Genomic DNA, 23,569 nt, shown 5'->3' with positions numbered 1-23,569 from the left:
TATTGAATCATTTTTATTTTTATGTAGAAATTAAGAAGTGAAAAAAGTTTTTTAATTTAATCATTTAACTTAATTATGTAATTGAGTGATAATTGGTTATTATTGTTAATTGTTTTGTAAATGTATAAAATGATGGACGTCTGTCACCTGGGTATTCTGGTTAAGTCCTTTGTCATTTGAGGATGAACGTGTTCAACAAACATTTGTATTAGCTGTGGTTTATCATGGATTTTTTTTGGTAATACTCCTGCTCAATTTATCTGCTAGGATGCTGGATTTCCCCAGGATGTGAATTATACACATAAAGTATAGGGAAGGCAGTACCCGTGTCCACACCCTCACAACCTCTCAACACAGGTAGTAAGATTGGGTTCCACCTTTCTTGTCGCTATACAATCCCACAGTCATATTGCTGGTCGGGAAAAAACTTTAGTGCCAGAAGATCACTCATCTCCAATCTACTGATGTGCAAAGTGGGCTCCAACTGGGATCAGGCACCTTAAACTGTTCTACCATCAAAGTGCCTCCTCCCCAGGAGGCAAGTGTCCAAGGTTACCATGGCCAAGGGAGGGTGAAGGACAAAGATGAACTCTAACAAGTTACTGTTGGACATCTTCAAGTCTGACAGCAAACTGGGTGAGTTGTTAGAAACCACTTGACCAAAAGAGTCCACCGAAGAAACTTCATGTAAAATCTACCCAAAGTGACTAACAAGATGGCAGTTGCCATCGGCCAAAGAAGACGAAGGATGACACAAGCAGGTGCCTTCTGGGACAAAAGAACCTGATGCTCCTAAAAACATATAGATAATGGCAATTTGACTAGTCATAATCAAATGGCAGCTTATGAACTCAAGTGCCTAGACTGGGTCTAGCTTGGACTTTTCGAAGTTCACCATAATCCCTAGTGCTAGGCATAGGTGGAAAAAAGAGTCTCTTGCATGAAATACCAATGTTCTCAAAGTTACCATAAAGATCTAATTGTCTGGGTAAGGAAAGACCCAGAAACCTTGCAGCCTAAACTGGACTGCTATCATTTCCAGGCATCTGGGGGTCTTTGTTAAGAGCAAAAGGGAGAGATCAGAATTAATAGTGATTGGCTCCCAGCTAGAACTGCAGAAACCTCCTGGAATGACTGATTACCTTTATGTAATAGTAAGCATCCTTGAGGTCGACCTAGCATATCCAGTCATCCTAGCTCAGCAGAGGTAAAATGGAATGTACCTTTATCATATGGAATTTGTTTTATTTGGCAAACTAAGTCTTAAGTCCAAAATGGGCTTTAGGTCATTGTTTTTCTTGGCAGTGAAATGAATTGCTGGCAATATCAGAGGAGGCACAAGAAAGGAAGAATTTGTTGACAATTGGGAATCGGCAAATGAGTTTTACTAACAACTGAGCAAAGGAAGTGAACAGAATACAGCAGGAGAAGACTGATGGAGAGATAAGATAAGAACAGTATGAAGACGAAGAGGGAATTCAAGTTACAAAGACACACAAGTGAACATTAGTGGTGAGGATTCACAGGGCAAGTACGAACGGGATAGGAAAAGAATCAAGTATACCACAAGGAGAGGGGAAAACCATCAGGGGAAATGAATATGTCTTTTGTAGTACAAATGAAGGAGACTGTGTTGCAGGTAGGAAGAATAACTACATAGGACAGGAACTGAAACAGGAGAGGAGAGAGAGTTTGTGGGACACAGAAGACAGCTTTGTAAACTGCAGACTTCATCACCGAGTAAAATAAAGTAAGGGAAAGAGAAAAGACCTGGTTGTAGTGAAGCCAATCTCATGGCTTAAGCACAGGAAGACGCTTAAGAAAGTGACTGAGATGGACACCAGACAGTGCAGGGAGATGCATGTAGTGGGGCATGCATGGTCAGTTAGGCAGCAGAGAGAGATGTCAATATAGGTATTTGGTGGCAGTGTCCTCAGTGTTAACTCTTCCAACAGTCAGCAGGCTTTGAAAAGAAAGGACCAGGGAGCTTAATGACTTGATGCAGAGTAACCTCAAGAAAAGGGCTGAGGGTGGAGAAGAGGTGTGAGGAGAGCAGAGGATTTTTTTTTTTTACTTTATGGAAATACTTCAGTCTAGACAGACAATGCTGCTCAAAACTGAATTTTTAAATTAAAACTCCAAGATTATTTGTTTGTTAGTTTATTACAATATGTTGACCAGAATACTCCTAACTAAGCTCCAAACAACCACTTTGCAGTGAAAGCCTGGGGTGACAATCTTTAGACAAAGTGTATAAGATGTGTAGGAAAAATGATATAACACAACAGAACAAATTTCAGCTCACAATGACAATAAGGTAACGTTCTGTGTGGTTACTGATGTTACTACACTTTTATCCTCAGTTTATGATTTACTGATTACTAAACATTGCATGAAAAACTTCTCTGCCATAAATTTATCTTGTTTTGCTTTAATGGACTGCTATATTTCCGTTTTAAAGCTTAGTCTAAAGGTCATCCCTACTATGTTAACCATTTTACATTTAATTAAAATGGAGTCTTTTGGATTGGTATGTAAATTTCATCCACTTCATTATTTGTCATGTATTAATCTTGATTATTATAATTTGGTTAATTTAATTAACAATTTGAGGTGTCAGGGGCACAATAAGTAAGTACACTCGTCTTTGGTATAGAAGGTTGTGGGTTCTGTTCCCACAACAGGTAGATAGATTGTTGACACCACAGTACAGCATAAGTGGTGTGCTGCACTCCTGAGTATGCTCTCCTTCAGATGAGACATTAAACCATGGCCTCACCTGCTTGATTTGGTGGTAAATGAGGTGGATGTAAAAGTTCCCATGGCACCTCTCAAAAAGAGTAAGGGAAGTTCCATGATGCCCCTGCCAAATTTCCCCTAGTAATATAAATATCACCTACTCAAAATGAACACATTTTTTTAGAAATAACACCTAGATTCTCCCCTGAAGATATACTATTTGTCTAGTGGAACTAACCCAGTCAACAAAGGACAAATAAAAAAACAAACAAATAAATAAATCTTGATATGAATTGTGAACAGGATCATTTTGTTATTTCTGATGACAGTTTTTATTCCAGCATTTCTGATCAAGAAAAGGTTAATGCTTGCTGTTTAATTCACATTTCCAAAACCCATATTTCAGAATGAGTGTTGAACAATTTTCTAATATGTTACATTTTGCCAGTGATGGTTTTTAGAATTTATGTTACATAAAAAAGATTTTTAACTCTAATTTGACCAAAACTGAATGGAATGCCTTTAATGAACTGACTAATAATCAGATAACGGCAATAATATAGCAATAACCCACGCCTGGGTGTGGGTAATGCTGGATTTACCCACGGTTGGCGTGGTTTGGTCCCAAGGGCGAAGGTTATCGCTATTATACCATGACATTATTTAAGAAAAGAAACTATTACTTTTCTTAAATAATGGCATAGTATAATGCCTGTTTACTGCCCTTCCGCAGATGTCTGGCATCCGTGGCAGTTCTGATGTACTGCGCTCCTGCGCAGTACATCAGAGCTGTGGGCAAAAGCAACGGAGAAAGTAAGATCTCTGTTGCTTTTTTTTTTACTGTTTTCGCTATGTTAAATGGGTTTAACATAGCGAGACAGTTTTAAAATAAGCAACGGAGATCTTGCTTTCTCCTCTGCTTTTTTTTTTAAAACCTGTCTCGCTATGTTAAATGGGTTTAGCATAGCGAGACAGCTTTAAAATAAGCAACGGAGATCTCCGTTGCTTATTTTAAAGCTGTCTCACTATGTTAAACCCATTTAACATAGTGAGACAGTGTTTTAAAAGTAGAGTTATACTAATGGAAAAAGTCCGGGCACGGACCTTTTCCATTAGTATAACTCGATTTACAATGTGCACGCTGGCCAATCAGCGTGCACATTTTGGGGGGGGTCATGGTATAATAGTTTTTTTTTTTATAGTATGTTCAATATTTACATATGTTTTATTCGCATTTGGAAGATTTTAATACTTGACAAGTTAGTAAAGATATATATATATATATATATATATATATATATATATATATATATATATATATATATATATATGGGTCTCTAATGACCGAAACGCCGATTCATTACAGTGAAATAACCAACACGAAGCGACCGACAACGCAGTTGACCGACACGCCGAATCCCGACAGACGGAAGACCGACAAGGGAATGTGTGCGCGACCTGGTAAGTATCACGATAGTGAGGGATTTAGGAGTAGGGAGCGGACAGGTAAGTGTGCAATACTCAGGGATGTAGGGTTAGGTGTGTGATAGGTGAGTGTGCGTAGTGTCGGAGTTTGGGGTTGGGGTGTGTAAGTGAGTTAGGGTTAGGGTGCAGGTAGGGAGTGTGCGGTAGTGTCGGAGCTTGGGGTTCGGGTGTGTAAGTGAGTTAGGGTTAGGGTGCAGGTAGGGAGAGTGTGCAGTGTCGGAGCTTGGGGTTCGGGGTGTGTAAGTGAGTTAGGGTTAGGGTGCAGGTAGGGAGAGTGTGCGGTAGTGTCGGACCTTAGGGTTAGGGTTTGGGTTAGGGCTAGTGGATATGTGTTGTAGTGTACTGTGTTGTTTACGTGTAGTGTGTCGGTGTTATGGTGTTCGGTGTTTCGCGTTGTCGGGTTTGTGTGTTGTCGGTTTTCTGGCGTCGGTTATTTCACTGTCGGCGAATCGGCGTTTCGGTCATTAGAAGTAGACCCATATATATATATATATATATATTCAATCTGTGTTGAATTTTAATATATTGTTAGAAAAAATTGTACCCCAGGATTCAATAAATGCCATGTAGATTTCAAGCAAAGCCTACACGGAGTGCTCTCGCCATACACGATTTTGCTCATCATGCGGCATCAAGCCATGCATATTAATGACGCAATGAGAGTGCAAGCAAGGTTTTACGGCTTACAGCTGTTCTGCTGGCCGCAAAACATCTAATATGAATGCAGTTCATACCTCTTAATATTTTAGTGTAAGAAATCTGGACAAAGACTAAAATAATGGGGGGACAAAGGTCCAAAAATAGAGACAGGTTTTCAATATTGTTCTTATAAACTGAATAATAGGATTTGTGTTAGCATGCATTTTCTGAAGAATATGAAGTACGAAACTCAAATGTATGTCATTATACATTGAATTCAATCTTCAGTGATTTTCCAGAAAACCACAAATTGTACAAGGAATAGCCCAAATGTAAGAGGCAAAAACCTGGACATTCTGTAAAAATCCAGATGCTTGGGAGGTATGACGCAGATAGCATTTCCATGTAAGGTTGCTGGCCATGAAATTGGGTTGTAGGATAGCACGGCATTTGCTTTTCCCTTACTTGATTTTTCTTAATTAAAATTTGTTTGGGGCACTGCAATAGGTTGTTTTTTCCTCATTTCAACTATGCCTCCATTTTTTTTTTTTTTTGGGGTGGCCAGTGTTTGAGTGATGCACTGCTTAGCACAAGCACATTTGGCTGTGCCCATCTGTTACATGAAGCATGGAGATGCAAAAACTGGATGAATGGACCACCCAGGTTGCAGACAGAACCCAAACAGCCACAAACATAAACTGGACTCATTCAATTAATACTATTGGTCATTGGGCAAACATGTGTTGCACTATGATTAACAGCGAGCACTTTACAAAAAATATTAAGATAGGGAATGTCATGTCACTAATCTTGTGGCAGCAGGTGTTAAGTGTAGGTCTGGAATGCAGATGGTCTGGGGTTGTAGTACAGGGCTTGAAAAGTTTGTTTTACTGTTGTGACATTGCAGATTATAGCAATGACATGCAACATACACAATTGTTTTCTCAACCTTCTTGTGGCAACAGCTGCAAGTGTAGGAATACCGTACACATGGTCCAGGGTTTGAATACAGCATATTCCATGCACTTTTAATGTTGTTCCACTTCACATTATAGTCATTGTCACTTATAACACTTGACATTGTGTAGCCATTATCAACATTAATATGTATGAGGGCTGAGACATTAATATTGTGTCATGTATTTACTATTTATTTATCTATGTATTGTCCATTTATTCTCACAAGCATGAGTGTTGGTATACTTTGTACTATGTTCATGCAACTATATTTGTGCTATCTGGACTGGCATGGTCTTCCCATTTGACTAATACATTTACACAAGTGCCTGTATACCAAATATTCTTAAAATTGCATTGCTTGGCACTGTTGCGCATTGCTTACCATCACGCAAACACATTGCCTGGCAGTGCGTACCCACAGCTACCATGTTTGCACAGTGCTTACTGATGTGCAACCTTTTCAAATGTTGCAAAACCAAAAGGTGTGCACTCTCAGTAAGCATGATGCATGCAATTCGTGGGAAAACATCAGGATACAAAATGCAATTGGCAGGAAATGCTCATTCTACATTGCTTAATTTATGGTAGACATGTTTGGTGTTTCTGGTGAGAAAGTTCACTTCTGAGCACAGAGGTGGGGTGTTCAGGAGTACAATGATATTATTGGACTTTTAGTTAAGGAGTATGAGCCACGGTTGCTGCAATGGGACTATTCAGGCTCAGAATACAAGTCTGAAGCCTGGAATAGTATTGCCAGTGCTTTTATCAGTGCTACAGGTATTCTCCACACTGATGAACAATGCCAACAACATTCTGATGACCTCCAGAGGAGGAAGCTGGATACCCTCAACCTCTGGATCTGGGAATTTAGTACAGGGGTACCCCACAGATGTGTAAGTGCCAATTTCAGTGACTAATTGTAAGAGTTCCTAAAAGCTGAATATAGTCAAGACTATTATTCATAATAGTATTCTGTTCTGTTCTATTTTTTCCACAGCTGCCATGGAGTGAGCATCAAATGTGAGTTCCAATGCCATGCATTTGTCAAGGATGTGAGAAGCATGTCACATGTATGCATTGGAACAGTAAGAAAAACAGAAGCTCCAGAACCACGAGTAGCTATAACTGTAACTATTTATTTTGCAAGTAAACCTTTTGCAGATAAAATCTGCTTCTTCAGGCATCAAGATATAAAAGTTTAAAAAAACTCTTATATACCAGTCAAACTGAGCCATAAAACATTCAATCAAATCATTAATTAAAAACCTAAATTGATTAAGAAACTATTCTAAAACATCAGTAAAACACATGTCTAGAACCATAAAACTCTATCTAGTATTTTAATTAATCTTATTGTGTAAATCTTTTATAACTGGTTTTATACTAAATGCACCATTTAACACTGGTGAACACTTAGCCTTGAAGTGTAAAATCCATTTGGTTTCCTCCCTTTCAGTAATATTCTTCTTATTGAAACTACATATAAACTTAAAAACTTAAATGTATGAGTTCTATCTCTGTCTAGTATATGTCTATAGAGAACATTACTTATCTTCTGCCTCTTTATTTCTGATACATGACTATATATGCTTTCTTTGAGTCTCTGGTTAGTTTTTACTGCATAGAAAGCAGGACACCTGGAATATTTAGCCATATATACCTATTAGTGGATGCACAAATGTTTTCTCTGTATATATATATATATATATATATATATATAGTTCCCTATCAGAAGCCTGAAACACTATAAGCCTGAAAATCAAAATCCTGAAACCAAAAGCCTGAAAATTCAAAATCCCGAAAACCCAAAATCCTGAAACTCAAAATCCTGAAAACACAAATAATGCTAATATGTCACTATAAAGACACTAATATCTACCAACTGACCCTGACCCTAACCCTAACCCTAAGGTCCGTCACTATCGCACACTCACCTGACCCGCGCCCTAACCCTAACTCACTTAAACTGCCCCTAACCCCAATATTTGTCACTATTGCATACATGCCTAACCTGCGCCCTAACCCTAACTCACTTAAACCGCCCCTAACCCTAACATAAAACCAACCGCACACTTACCTGAACCCAACGCATGACCTAACACCACAGGGCTAACAATAGCAAAGCCACAATGACGTCAGTATGTCCATTTTGTGTTTTCACGTGTTTTCAGCGGGTATGTTCCCATTTTGTTACTTATATAATGCATATGCTGAAATATATTTATGAGTAATGTGAAGCAATGGCTTTTACACTTTTGTCTGTATGCATTAGTTAGAAGTGTACTAATGGCATAGCCTTGTTTGTCAAGCCATTTCAGAGGTACAAATGATTAACAACACATGAAAATAGAATGCTGTGTGATAAATATGTATAAATGTTTCAGGGACAGGTCCTTTGAAAGCACTTTTAGCATTACAGAGATGTTTTATTGGCAAAATGATTAATTTGCATGTTCTTTTGTGGGTGAGGGGAGCAAAGAAGAGTTACTTTTATGTCACAAACTAGAATGGACTGCTTTTTTGGGGGGGAGCACAGTTGAGTTACTGTTATGGCACTAACAAGGATATCTTGCCCTTGGTACTCTCCTTGTTTTGCATCCTGCCTGTTGTTAGTATTTCACATCTGTAGACTGTTTTATGTTTCTCCAGAGGGTAATACTGACTGGCTACCTTTACTGTTTTATCTGGAAACAGATACTTTGTAGTTATGTGATACTTATGTGTATTATCATTCTGTTGTCTTTTAGGACACAAACAGTGTCAGTGAGGCGGAGACCCCCATTCAGCGAAGTGGAGAAGAACATAAATATTGACACTGTCCACCGACATGAGGCATTTCTGTTGGGAAAGGGCTGGACCAATATGGACACGGGCTACAATTATGGTAGCAGATTGCTGACAACATAAATTCTGTAGGTGGCCACAACCAAACCTATGAACAGGTACACCACAGGGCCACTGACATGATTACCACTGCACAGAGCCAAGCAGCTGCAGTTGCTTGAGACCAAAGGGTGACCAAGGGAGGGCCTGCTGCAGAACCATCTCTTACCCACAATGAAGAGCTCCTGGAGAATATCCTCCATCATGAAACCTCACGCAGACTGAAAAACAGTATGTCCTTGATGTGGGTCCCACTCTTGTTGAGTCCAAAAAGGAGTTTCCTGGTAGGCTTTGTTATATGACGAGTTGAATACCATTTTGTAGTAAAATCATTGACATCAGTGTTATTTCTGCGTCATGTGTCTTTTCTGGGAGGGATTGAAGATTCCTACAGTTATAAGATTAGTTTGGAGTTGTCAGCTCCATTCTTGTTGAATGTAGAGTTAATGCAGATATAGAGGAGTACATGCATTACTCTCTGTCTTACTGTTAAATGTAATGATGTTGCCCATAAGCCTTGCTTAACTTCTTTCTGAACCATCAGGAATCCAGCAATTAATGCCTCCTGCAGATGGTAAGCCAAATAAATTTATATCAGTACTACAGCTCAGTTTAAAGAAACATCATAATTTGAGACCTGTTGTGTGTATTGCTGTACTATCTGTAATAGTGGTAGCACTGTTAGCTGATTAGCATATGTTGCATCATAGTAGTGCAGGTATTAATGTATTCCTTTGTTTCTTCCTTTTTATCACTGGTAATTATGACAGTGGGAGTGTGGCTCCTGTGCCACCTGATGTCAGTGTCTCAGCAGACACTGATGATGATAGGCGCCAAACTGAGGCACATTCAGGGGAGTGCAGATGTTGAATCTGACACAGAGGTTGACATCCTGCCACCCCATTCATTTTCGCCGCACACAGCCAGTAGGCCTATGCCTACCCAGTCCACTGACCCCACAGATATTGCACAGGTGGAGGATGAGGACATTGATCAGGGAAATGTGGCTACTGCAACTTCAGTGCCTGTTGACTCTCGCCATAGCCAAAGTGTGGGTGAGGTGCATGCATCTCAAAAAGTGAAGAAAAGGTTGCAGACCCTGTCACAGGCATAGTTATGTGACAAGCACAGAGAAATCTGCCATTCATCCCTCCATTTCCCATGGTTGTGCTATGTGCTGCATCACACAATGACAGAAATTTAAAAAATATTTACTTAAAGCAGACAGAGATTTTAAGAAACAATAAAGAGGATGAAACACTGTTGCCATCCATTGAAAACAGTCACTGTGGAAGTGCGCACATGAAGTGAACATCCCAACATGATGGCAATAGTTTTGGATTCAGCAATTCTAATGAGTGTTAACCTCATTTGCATCTTCACCATGTTGACAGCTGTGATTCTACACAGTTGGTAACCGGGTAGACAGTGAAACTGAAGGGGAGCCCAGTGTTGTACACACAAGGGGGGGGTATTACTTTGCTGTATATCTGCAAAAACAAATACAGGTTTTGATATAATTTGAATGTATTCCATCAGATACATACTGCATATGCTTATATGACAGTACAAATAGTCAGTTTCATGGGGTTTATACTTTTAGCTATCGACATTAGCTATGAGTATATTCTTCATTTGGGGGTGGAGGAATAAAGCTGCATTTTGTCATGACACTTAAAAAAAAGAATTGTTATTATAATTTTCTAGCATCCACCATGTCTAATAATGTCATAATGTGTGGAGGGTTATATGTTACGGTCAGTTCTGTACAAATCTAAGGACCTTTACTTGCTCTTGTTTTTGCGTAGACTCCTTTCAGTGGCTGTATTCAGAAAAGTTTTGAATACATGAGAAACACGGGCATGGAGTCAATACAGTTGCTTTACAGCTTCTTGAATTGCTCCACCATGTTGGTTTGCTTCAATAGCATACAATTCAGCAACTTATGATGTAATTTGAATGCCACAGAAATTGCCATGTTTACGCCTGAGTGCTTGCCGCTACATGGAGTTTACTGAATCTAAAAATATTTGCGGCCATGTATGCATCATGCCACAAAGTGCACATGGTAAAAAATGACTGTGTAAGTTTTATTGAACCCTCCCCCCATAACTGGGTTGCTTTAATTAGAGTGGCACTGACAAAAAAATTAATATTAAAAGAGGTAAGGTTGCCATTTTTAATTTTCTTCCCAAAATGCACAAAAATATTAGAGACCCTCCAGGATGACCTATTATTCCTACTTGTAGTTATTCTCTTAGTAATATAGGTCTTTCTTACATGAATATTTATATTCCTATGTCACTAAGTTATCATCTTACACTGGAGATACAGAGATTTTTTTTTGGATAAAATATTTAATCTTGCTTGGTATGATGATAAGTCTCATTCTCCTGAGACACTCTGTCTATCTGAGACCTGGCTAAAGCCTAACACTACTGACAATGAGGTGTTACCTCCTGGCTATAATATACACAGGCTAGATCGTATATCCAGGAAAGGGGGTGGGGTAGCTATACTGTATAAATCTGAGTTGAACCTGACCAGAGATGTAAACCAACCACCTCAGATTAACAACTCCAAGATTCTTGCCACTAAACTGCAGCTTTACAAAAGTAAATGCATTAACATTATTTGCATGTATATCCCCCCAGGCAATAGCATAGCCACACTGGAAGAAACTCTTCATTGGCTGTCTTGTCATTACCCTCAAGATACCCTACTGCTGGGAGACCTTAATATAAATTGGGGAATCTGTTCCTCTAAATCCCCCTCTACCCACATCCATCTGCATGCTTTCACACCAACTATAACTACCCCTGCCAGGTTAGGTAAACCCAACCAAAAAGAAAGTATACTTGATTGGGTGCTTGTAAGTAGTAATCCCTGACTTTACACTGTGGGGACCTTTCCCAACGGTCTAAGTGATCATCTCCTCACTTATGTAGTTAAGCAAAAAGTTATTAACTCACACTCACCCATACTCAGGAAAGTCAGGCACATAAAACCCTTTGATCAGGCCAAATTCCAACAAGAACTTATCTCCTGCAACTGGTCTGTACTAAAACACCTACCCCTAGAGGAGGCTGTACTTTATTGTAACAATAAATTTCTAGAAATACTTAATCTGCATGCACCTATCCGCTCAAAGTGAACAAAAGCAGCTACAGCACCATGGCTTACCAAAGAGTCCAGGCAAAAAATACATATTAGAAACAAATTATGGGCTCATTGGCGGCTCACTAAAGACACCCTAGACCATGTTAAGTACAGACAAGTCAGAAATGACACCAAAAAAGCAATTCTAAATGACAAAAAACAATATTACTGCAAAATCCAGACTGAAAACCAAAACAATCCTCAAAAGTTTTGGGCTAGTCTAAATAACCTACTCCACCCAGGAAAAACATCCACTCCCATCCCCACTGGTTTCATTAACAGATCTCCTATAGAAATCTCAGACAATTTCAACCACTTCTTTACTGAAATAATTCAAACCCTAGCTAGCCAACTTCCTCCTAGCTCCCCCATGCCTGACAATACCACCCCTTTAGATAGACTCTCATTTAGCTTTCAACCAGTTCCCACTTCACTCATCCGCACCCTTATCAAAAAATTAAAACCCACCACTCTATCTGCTGACCAACTACCCGCTGAATACCTTAAAAAGTCAGTGGATACTATAGTTTATCCACTGTCAATATTAATTAACCGTACCATAGCAGAAGCAAAAATTCCCACCATTTGGAAAACATCCTATATTATCCCACTACATAATACCCAATTATAGACCCATAGCTATACTTTCACCACTTGCAAAAATATTGGAAAAATGTATACACGAACAACTCATGCACCACCTAATCCAAAATCACCTCATGTCTGATACCCAACACGGCTTTCGACCTTACCACAGTACTACCTCATCCCTACTTGCCTTTACCAATACAATAAACACAACCACAATAATAATCGCATCTCCTCATTCCTCTTCTTGGATCTCTCCAAGGCATTTGACATGGTAGATCACCAACTTTTGTTACACACTATGCAAACATTCAATCTAGACACTAATGCCCTATTATGGTTCAATTCCTACCTGACTGGGAGGCAACAGGCTGTTCTCTGGCAGAACAAGCTTTCTATACTACTACCAAACACCCTTGGGGTACCACAAGGCTCCATATTAGGGCCCCTACTGTTCTCAGTTTTTATTAATGACTTATATACTGTCATCCCAAACGTCAGCTGTATCCAATACGCTGATGACTCCACTCTGGTTTGCTCAGCCACATCTCCTGCAGATTTGAAGAATGCTACCCAGTCCACCTTTAATATTGTACAAAACTGGCTCACTAGTCGACGGCTGTTGTTAAATCCCAAAAAAACTAAACTGTTGCTATTCACACCTACTCAAAGGTCTGCAACTTTCTCTTTCACCATTAACGCAAAAGATGGTACTGTTATCTCCCCAGACCCCTCTTAAAATCGGCTCGGTGTCATTATTGACAATAACCTAAAATGTGAACTTCATGTTAATCAAATAATAAAGAACACCAATAAAAAACTTGGTTCATTGTATAGAATTAAAGCCTTTCTAACCCCTCCAGCTAAGATTGCCATTGCCCGCTCTCACCTAATTTCAACACTTACATATGCTTCCCCCCTTCTGTCTAATCTAAACAAGTTACTACCTAACAGACTGTCTATCTGTTACAATCACATTGCCAGATTTGTCAATGGCCAGCCATGCAGAACCCACCATTGCATTAACCTTAAACAGCTTGGGTGGCTAGAATTCCCTAGTCTCATACAATATAACCTTCTGATCATAGCTAACAAGATTCTCTATAATCCCGATAACACACCAGCTCTTAGAAATAGTATCACCGCTCAACCTAATCAGAGACTGCTTCGATCCTCTAATAAACTTCAAATTCTTACAATCAAAACCAACAACACAAAAGGAGTATCTCTCTTGGCAAACTCTGCAGGTAGAACATGGAATCAACTCCCAGCTGATATTACTATGCTCTCCTCCCCACGTGAATTTAAGACCAAACTCAAACAACATCTGGCACTAAATTGGCTCTGTCACTGTAACAAACCTGGCTAGCCAACTTTAATAAATGTACAAAAATGTACAAAAATCTACTAGATGTCAATGCTAATGTGTTTTCATTTCTCCTCACTATAACTACTGCTTACAAATGTCATGAAACTGTCTACTTTTGAATGTCAAAATATTAACTGTAATTGCTTACTTGTTTTTGTCTGCATTGCTACGTTCACCTTTGCTTCTGTTATATTGTCCTTATTGCTATGTTTTATTATGTATACTCTGGAGCTTTTCTCCCCGGGCCTCCGCTGAAAATGGACATGTATCCAATCGGACTATCCCGATCAACAAATGTAAAATAAATAAATAAATATTGGGTAATGTTAGTTGCTCAAAGTTTATATACTAGTGTTAGTCATACTCATGTCATAGAGTCATTAAATTATTGTTTGAGAGAGAGTTCTGTTAGTTATAATATCACTGGTTTAGATTATTTTTGTTTAACAATTGTTTTACTTATAATGCAGAAGTTTTTTCATTAAATTAAGGGCACAACCATGGGAGCTTCCTTTGCCGTCATATGTGCTGATTTAGTAATGTGATTGTTTTGAATTTCAGTGTATATATATATATATATATATATATGTGTGTGTGTGTATATATACACACACACACACACACACACACATACATATATATATATATATATATATATATATATATATATATATTTGTGTGTGTGTGTGTGTGTGTGTGTATGTGTGTGTGTGTGTGTGTGTGTGTGTGTGTGTGTGTGTGTGTGTGTGTGTGTGTGTGTGTGTGTGTGTGTGTGTGAGTGTGTGCATGAATTTCACAAAGACAGTTGTGTAGAAAAAATTAACCATAACTATAGATGATTGAAGGATCACTGCTGTAGTAGTCTAAACTTCCAAAGTTTCAGAGAACATTTAGCTCGAGCTAAAAAAGACAGGTTTGAGCACCAAGACCATCAGAGCTTTAATGCCAAGTGAGAGAGGGAGGCTAAGCCCTAAGAGGACATTGCTAGGAAAATTAAATTTTATATATATATATATATATATATATATATATATATTAATTAATTACCACATCTTGGCATTAAAGATAACACTAAAAACAATGGGGATGGAGGGAAAAAGTGGCTACTGTAGCAGTAATCATTCAAACATGTACTGCTATGGTATGGTTATTTGCACAACTGTACTATAGTCTTCATGTTGATCATGGCTGCAGTAGTCTAAGCTATATGGGTAGAATACCATAGCTTACAATATTTGGGAAATCGAAACAAAAGGGTCCAGGACCCCCTGAAGAATGGTCCTAGCAAAGCCTGTCCTAGATCTGGAGAAGGAATCTAGTTTATAGTGCTTAGTTTGCACAGAGTACTAAACAGTTGCTTCTAGGATACTTCTAGAATTTAACCCTTTCTAAAAAGCAATATATGAAGATAAGGTACTGTTAGAATGACATTTCGTGGAATAGTTTTGTTGTAGTAGGGACAACAAAAGGTAATAGTCTAAGACAACTATTTGGAAATAGTCATCTTTGACACAGGCTGTCCCTTCTCATCTTCACAAGAAATGAACAACTAATCAGAAGTTCTGAAAGATTTTGTTCTGTCAAGATAGTACTTGAGCTGCCTGTAGACAGTCAAGGTATGAAATATCCTTTCTTCTCATTTTTAGTTTTGGAAAGGAAATAGGGAGATGGATAGACTGGCATAAAGTAACTCAGATAGCAATTTAGCATATAAGGATTAGTACTCAATGAAACCTTGTTTCTCTGAAAGATGACATAAGGCTGACCAGTAGTAGAACCTGAAAGTCAGATATTCTTCTTGCAGTGGTCAGAACTATCAACAAAAATGTTTTCCGTGTTAAGACCCTCAAGCCAACCAGCTGAGTTGGTTCAAATGGAGTGTTACCTCCTCTAATAAAAACAAAACATTAAGACCCAATGCAGTGAGGCTTTTGTGTTATATTTTCATAACAGATTGCATTGAATCAGGGGGATCCATGGAGAGACATCCTGGAGTACATACCTCTCAACTGTACATATTTTTGCAAAATGTCCAGATTTTTGCCTCTCATTTTTGGTCTGTTTCTCAGAAAATTGTGTTTTTTTTTTTTTTTTGGCAAATTGTTGGAAAATCATTGAGGGTTGAAGTCAGAAAATAATGACAGCCATTTGAGTTTCAGACTTAATACCCATCAGAAAATTCATGTTAATGCAAAACCTGTTATTCTAGCAATTAAGTTTGTAAGAGCAATACTTAAAATGTGTCCCTATTTTGGGGCCTTTGTCTCCCATTATTTATGGTTTGTCCAGATTTTTTACTCTAAGAGGTTGAGAGGTATGGTAGAGTGGCCAGCAATGAATGAATACTGATAGAGGGGTAAGATAGGCCATATGCTAGAAACTTACACAAATGCTATAAAACTACAGAAACACTAGCTTTGGATGGGTGCTGGTTATTTTGATGGCACTGACTAGAAAACCTTTTCCATTTGTTCTTAAAAAAGGGGTTAAAACCAAATTAAAGGGGGGTTTTTTCTTAATTTGTCTGGGAAGGGGGAAAAAGACCCGGAAAACCTTGCCAAAGCCAAAAAATTTTTGGGGAAAACCCCTTCCCCAAAAATCCATTTTCCAGGCATCTGGGGGTCTTTGTTAAGAGCAAAAGGGAGAGAAGAGAATTAATAGTGATTGGCTCCCAGCTAGAACTGCAGAAACCTCCTGGAATGACTGATTACCTTTATGTAATAGTAAGCATCCTTGAGGTCGACCTAGCACATCCAGTCATCCTAGCTCAGCAGAGGTAAAATGGAATGAACCTTTATCATATGGAATTTGTTTTATTTGACAAACTAAGTCTTAAGTCCAAAATGGGCTTTAGGTCATTGTTTTTCTTGGCAGTGAAATGAATTGCTGGCGATATCAGAGGAGGCACAAGAAAGGAAGAATTTGTTGACAATTGGGAATAGGCAAATGAGTTTTACTAACAACTGAGCAAAGGAAGTGAACAGAATACAACAGGAGAAGATTGATGGAGAGATAAGATAAGAACAGTATGAAGAGGAAGAGGGAATTCAAGTTACAAAGAGACACAAGTGACCACTAGTGGTGAGGATTCACAGGACAAGTACGAACGGGATAGGAAAAGAATCAAGTGTACCACAAGGAGAGGGGAAAACCATTAGGGGAAATGAATATGTCTTTTGTAGTACAAATGAAGGAGACTGTGTTGCAGGTAGGAAGAATAACTACATAGGACAGGAACTGAAACAAGAGAGGAGAGAGAGTTTGTGGGACACGGAAGACAGCTTTGCAAACTGCAGACTTCATCACCGAGTAAAATAAAGTAAGGGAAAGAGAAAAGACATGGGAAAGAGAAAAGACCTGGTTGTAGTGAAGCCAATCTCATGGCTTAAGCACAGGAAGACTCTTAAGAAAGTGACTGAGATGGACACCAGACAGTGCAGGGAGATGCATGTAGTGGGGCATGCATGGTCAGTTAGGCAGCAGAGAGAGATGTCAAGATAGGTATTTGGTGGCAGTGTCCTCAGTGTTAACTCTTCCAACAGTCAGCAGGCTTTGAAAAGAAAGGACCAGGGAGCTTAATGACTTGATGCAGAGTAACCTCAAGAAAAGGGCTGAGGGTGGAGAAGAGGTGTGGGAAGGAGAGCAGAGGAATTTTTTTTTTTACTTTATGGAAATACTTCAGTCTAGACAGACAATGCTGCTCAAAACTGAATTTTTAAATTAAAACTCCAAGATTATTTATTTATTTGTTAGTTTATTACAATATGTTGACCAGAATACTCCTAACTAAGCTCAAAACAACCACTTTGCAGTGAAAGCCTGGGGTGACAATCTTTAGACAAAGTGTAAAAGATGTGTAGGAAAAATGATATAACACAACAGAACAAATTTCAGCTCACAATGACAAGAAGGTAACGTTCTGTGTGGTTACTGATGTTACTACACTTTTATCCTCAGTTTGTGATTTACTGATTACTAAACATTGCATAAAAAACTTCTCTGCCATAAATTTATTTTGTTTTGTTTTAATGGACTGCTATATTTCTGTTTTAAAGCTTAGTCTAAAGGTCATCCCTACTATGTTAACCAATTTACATTTAATTAAAATGGACCCCGGGATTCATGAAGCTCGGCGTAAGGCCTGCGCCGGCGGTGCATGGAATATCCGGCGCAGTAGCGCCATATACATATTAATGAGAGTGCACCGGAATCACAGACACGTGCGTAGTGTACGTGAGCGAGCCCAGGTAGGATGCGTCTGGAGGCGTGTCTAAGCCGGCATGAGGTGAGCAACCTAATGTGCTGACAGCCACGGTCCGCCCACAATAGTAATGGCAGCAGCCAGGTCCCGTGCAGAATGAAACGCACGTACAGTATGCAACATAGTCCCCGTTCCAAATTAACGGAGAAGCAAATAGAAGCCACAAAGGCATAAGTGTACCCGTCCAAGGAGCAAAGGATACGCATAAGACCGCCTTCCCGCAATGCACTGTCAGTGTTTACACTCAGAGAAGGTGTACAGTCGCATGTCAGCGCCGCACCGACATAGGAGCAGCGACTAAGGTCACCACCTGTCCCACTTTGGTTGGGGCAGTCTCTCCACGGACAGTTGTGTCCCGAACACAACGTATTAGAAATGGCTGATGTGCTACGATTGTAGGACACAATGATATCCCGTATGTAATGTAATGGTAGCATGAATTGGTTATTTCTGTAACAGAAATACCTAAATGACACAATAAACAGAATAAGCAAGGAAATTGCCACAATAATAAGCAAATTATTTAGGCAAACAAGTGAATTTCTATGCTATATAGTGACCGGTTGTATGTGTCGGCCTGTAAAGTCAGATGTGAGTCCCGGAAATATCCCAGATCGGAAAATGGAAAAGGTGGAAACCCCAGCAGCGACATGGGCATGGTCACCAGGGTTACCTGCTGTCCCAATGTGCCATGGACAGTCCCTGATTGGACAGTCGTGTCCCTGCAACAATCGTAAAATGGAAAATGACCCCGATCCCCTGCCACGCAAATTCCGCAATATATATGTAAATAGTAGCATAAAACATATACATTACGATATGGAACACAGACATGGCATAAGAAAAGAAATAAGGAACCCAAACGCTACAGAATAAGCTCATAGTATGGCAAACAAGTGAAGTTCTGTCAACTGCACTAGCCCTGGGTATGTGTAGTCCTGCAAATTCAGTGTCCACATAACATGCCCCACTATGGGCATTGGAAAAGGTGCCAACCATAATGGTCACAAGCAGTAGTGACAGTACATAGCCGGGTAGCTGTGCTGACATAACAACAGTAAGGAAGCAAGATACCTCAAACACAGGCAAACATGTGCATAGCAACATATCCCAGACCCAGCAACGTCTCTGTTGCATACACTGGATGGTGTATGATGAAGTGCAATATCCAGAAGCAGAACCCATGCATTCGGATGTACTACACAATAGCCTCATTGTACATGTCAGTCACACCCATGTATACCCCTGCACCCAAACCTGCTAGCATCCGTGTGCAGCTATACAACCACACACAATGTGCATACCTGAACTGTGGTAAGAAGTTTGTGTTAGGCAATGCCACGCTGGCAAATACGTACCCACATGTCACCAACCCACCGCAGGTACAGATATGTAAATGGCTGCATGTGCATATGTGAGCAGAATGTGTACCTCAGGCAAGTAGTATGTACCCTGCCAAACCCACTCCGTTTGCATACCACACGGAGCACATAAGTGTACACATGTGGACAAGTCGGTCGTTGGACCACCGCATCGATGATTATCTTTGCAGTGAAGTCGATCACATATAGCGGAACAGGTGCCTACCACACAGGACGTCCTAACAGGGTGCTACAGGCAAAGAAGGGGAAACTGAGACATCACATGTGGAGATTAGCGTGGCTGGACGGACAAATACACACGGTCAAGGTAAAGGATGGAACAACATGCATATGGCTGGATGGATGTTGTTCATAAAATATATATAAACACATATGAAGTTCCAGTTTACACTCTAAATACTATATAATGTATTGAATTGTACCGTACAATATGGCAGTAGAACTAAGCCTGCATGTAATTGGTGAAGCTAAGCTGTACTGTGATGGAATTCTGAACCTGGCAGTAAGCAGGACAGCAGGCTCATGTCTGTCATCATTAATTATTTGCTGGGTTACAGAACAATAAATGTATGTACATGCATAACAGCACTCCTTCCCAGAGGAGGATGGCCTTGTGAGCTCAATGGAAGATAGCAGTACAACTCCCTACCAGAGAGACAAAGCAACGTATTAAGAAATTAACTGTCCACTGTATCGTAACAGTCTAGGGTCCTTGAAACAGCTACAATCACAAAAGGATACTGTAATGTACAAGGTGCCTTGCAAGGCTGTGTTATTCCCATGAGAAAACAATTTAAAAGCACGAGCCCAGCACCCACGTATGTATAGACTATTGCGGACCATAGTGATGGAAATGCCCTGTGACCGACCACGTCAGTAAGGTGGGCAAAAGCTGATTGTAAACACTATATAAAGAAACTGCTTACTGTATAGAGTCAGACAAAACTCTCATACTTGGACTGTACATTATTTAGCCTGCCTGTGTACACTACTAAAACTTTACGAACCCGAGCCTCCTGTGTTATCGGCTGTCACTTAGAAAAGCCTACTGATAACTACAGTCTGGTTGTAACAACTTATTTCACATCGTGATCCTTGTAATCCGGAATTCCCTTGGTAAGCTACAGGTCAGAGTGCATGGCTGGTTAGACATGTACGCTGGAGAATATGCATAAATGGTTCTTCTTGAATGAAAAGACCTCCGACTGAATTGTTGTGTGTAAAGAGGCTGTTTACTGTCTGATCTGTGGCTGAAAAGCGGAAAACTGGATCCCAAGAAGAAAACGTGCAGCCTTAAACAGGAGGCCCAGGTAAGGAGTGTCTGCCTTTTGTGTCTATTGTAGATCAGGGACCAGACTACATTGTGTTTCTGTTAACAGTAGTGATATCGGGTCAAGACCTACCCACATACTGTTAAATCTGAACATAGGTCAGGGGAACACACAGCAGAGTAAATAGTGATTGTAGACACTACAGTGGATACAGGGAAGGACACACGATGTTATGACAGAAGGGTAGCAGTCGTGTAGAGGATATGGGAGATTATCGAAGCAACAGATCATGTGATCCAAGGTTTGACGGGTGACGGAAGAATATGCAATCGCAGAGAGCACATAATTGTGAGTTACGCAGCAAAATGGGGTAATAAATATGACATTGATGGTATATTAGGCAACATATCGTTACTGAAACATTGTAATCCCTGAAAATTTGATGCATATGTTCCAAGGTAAACACCTGTTCCACCCTGAGAGGGATATGCCCTCTCTGGCCAGTCGTGTCCTGTAAATAAACCAAACAATGTCAAATGTCCTGATATCTCAGGACAAACATTTCCCAGATATATATCAAGATGGTAATAAAACAGTAAATTTGTATGTGGAACAGCAAAATATAATAATAAACAGAATAAGCAACTGAAATGCTACAACAATTGGTCGCTCTCCTGGCAAAACGTGAATACCTGTCCTATGTACTGGCCGTGGGTATGCATTTTCAAGGCAAATTACACGTTCTGAACACTAATGTCCCACATTGTGCATTGTAAAAGGTGGCAGCCCTAAGATGTGCAGGCGACAAAACAGCGACAATTGGGTATCCGTCATGCACATCGGTGGACTGAGGTAGTGTACCGAAGGGAATAGAACACTACAAATGGCTAAGCATCATACGTACACAGAGAAGATCATAATACAGTAGTACCGACCGCCCCCCCCCCACAACACCCTACCACCTCAGATACCACATGCAGGATATTAAGCGGGAGGGCAGGATAGTCCCCACACGTTATCCTGTGGCAACAGAGGTAGCACAACGAACAAATGTAATAGAAGCTATTGAAACCACATCCCGAACACGTAACATACCTAGGGACACCCGAGTAAGAACACAGTACTAAAACAGAGTGAGGATATCTGTCAATTAATTGAAGTACCGAACCATCATGCAGGACAGGAAGGCCAGGACCCAACCCCTGTAGCGTATAGACCGTGGACACCAGAAGATATCTGCAAAGTCAGAGGGAATTCCCCATCCACAAAGTAATCGCTATTCACCATGCAATACCCCTGTATCTCCTGACCGGAAACCAAAAGGGGAATGGCGGATGGTACAGTATGTATAAGCTGTAAATAATGTAAGAATACTTAGGGTAGCGTTGGTGCCAGACCCACACACTATATTCAATGCTATGAACATGCCACAGAAGTATCTTACCGTGGTACATATAAGCTATGCTTACTTTGCAATACCTATACATCCACATAGTTCGTATTGCTTTGCTTGTACAGTCAGGGTGACAGATACAGCCATACCCGCTATCGGGCTACTGTGAAAGTACAACGATATTCTAATAGGGGATGGCAAGCTACATTTACGTTTTTACACCACCAGGTGCCAGTCAAGCTCCACTTTAATTGGATGATATTCTGCTTGCGGCCCCTACCCAGCAGCAATGTATGGAAGATACAATAGCATTATTGAGATAATCAGCAGAACAGGGACATAAAGTAAGCAAGCATAAATTGCAAATACAGAGAATACAGGTCAATTACATGGCATATCTGGTATCCAAGTAGGGTAGAACATCACATGACGATAGGAAGGTAGCAATATAATAAGCACCCAAGCCAACTAACAAGAAGGGAATGATGTCGTGTCTGGGCCGACTAACACATGTTAAATCTGGATACCAAACAATGCTGTGGAATCCGCTGTCTTGTTTGCCTTAACCTTTAATACACCCATGGCAGCACAACACATAGTACACCGGATTACAGTAGCAGAAACAGCGTTATGCAGACTAGAACGATTGATAGCCTTAACAGCTGTAGTAGGTCTCATGAATAATCATAACACATGTTGTCAGACCGTAGATTGTAAGCGGAGATATATGACGTCAGTCTTGATGCAACAGCAGGGAAGTAAGCAACGCCAAATAGATGACTACTCATTGCAGTTGGACACTGTGGCATGGTCACTGCCACATTGTGTACAGGCAGTTGTTGTAGCACCCATGGCAGTACAGGCCCCGGCCGTAATGTTACTAGACCACCCTCTCACTGTGAGAATGTGTCATGCAGTTGCCATCAATCTGCTGCAAGAGAAGATAGAATTCCTGACTCGTGCTACACATGTGTCATGTCTGACCATACCACTGAGTCAACCTCACATGGTGATTGAACGTTGTACAACATGAAACCTATCAACGTCACGTCTGACACCTGTGTATGGTACATCACACAGTAGCCTATACGAAATGGCTTAAATAACTACACACAGACATGATAACACTGATATACCCTTAGATGATGCAGAGGTGACAGTTAATGTGTATGGATCATGTAGACAGAGTCCTACAGGAACGAATGAAGTAGTTTATGCAGTAGTTATTGATAATGACATTGTAGACGGCCAAACCCTGCAGCATAACGTGTCTGCTCAAACAGCAGAATAGATAGCTTTAACACGTGCTTGTACTGTAGCGGAAAAATGATGTGTGGACATATGTCATTCTGTTGTCTGTGCAGTGCATGTTTATGAGCAGCAGTGGAAGAATAGGGGAATGATAACATCCACCGGTAAACCGATTAAGCATGTGCATAC

Source organism: Protopterus annectens, chromosome 1.part1, assembly GCF_019279795.1.
Source record: "Protopterus annectens isolate FY-2018-M chromosome 1.part1, PAN1.0, whole genome shotgun sequence".
NCBI classification, from domain to species: Eukaryota; Metazoa; Chordata; order Ceratodontiformes; family Protopteridae; genus Protopterus; species Protopterus annectens.
Note: the sequence above shows the minus strand (reverse complement) of the source record.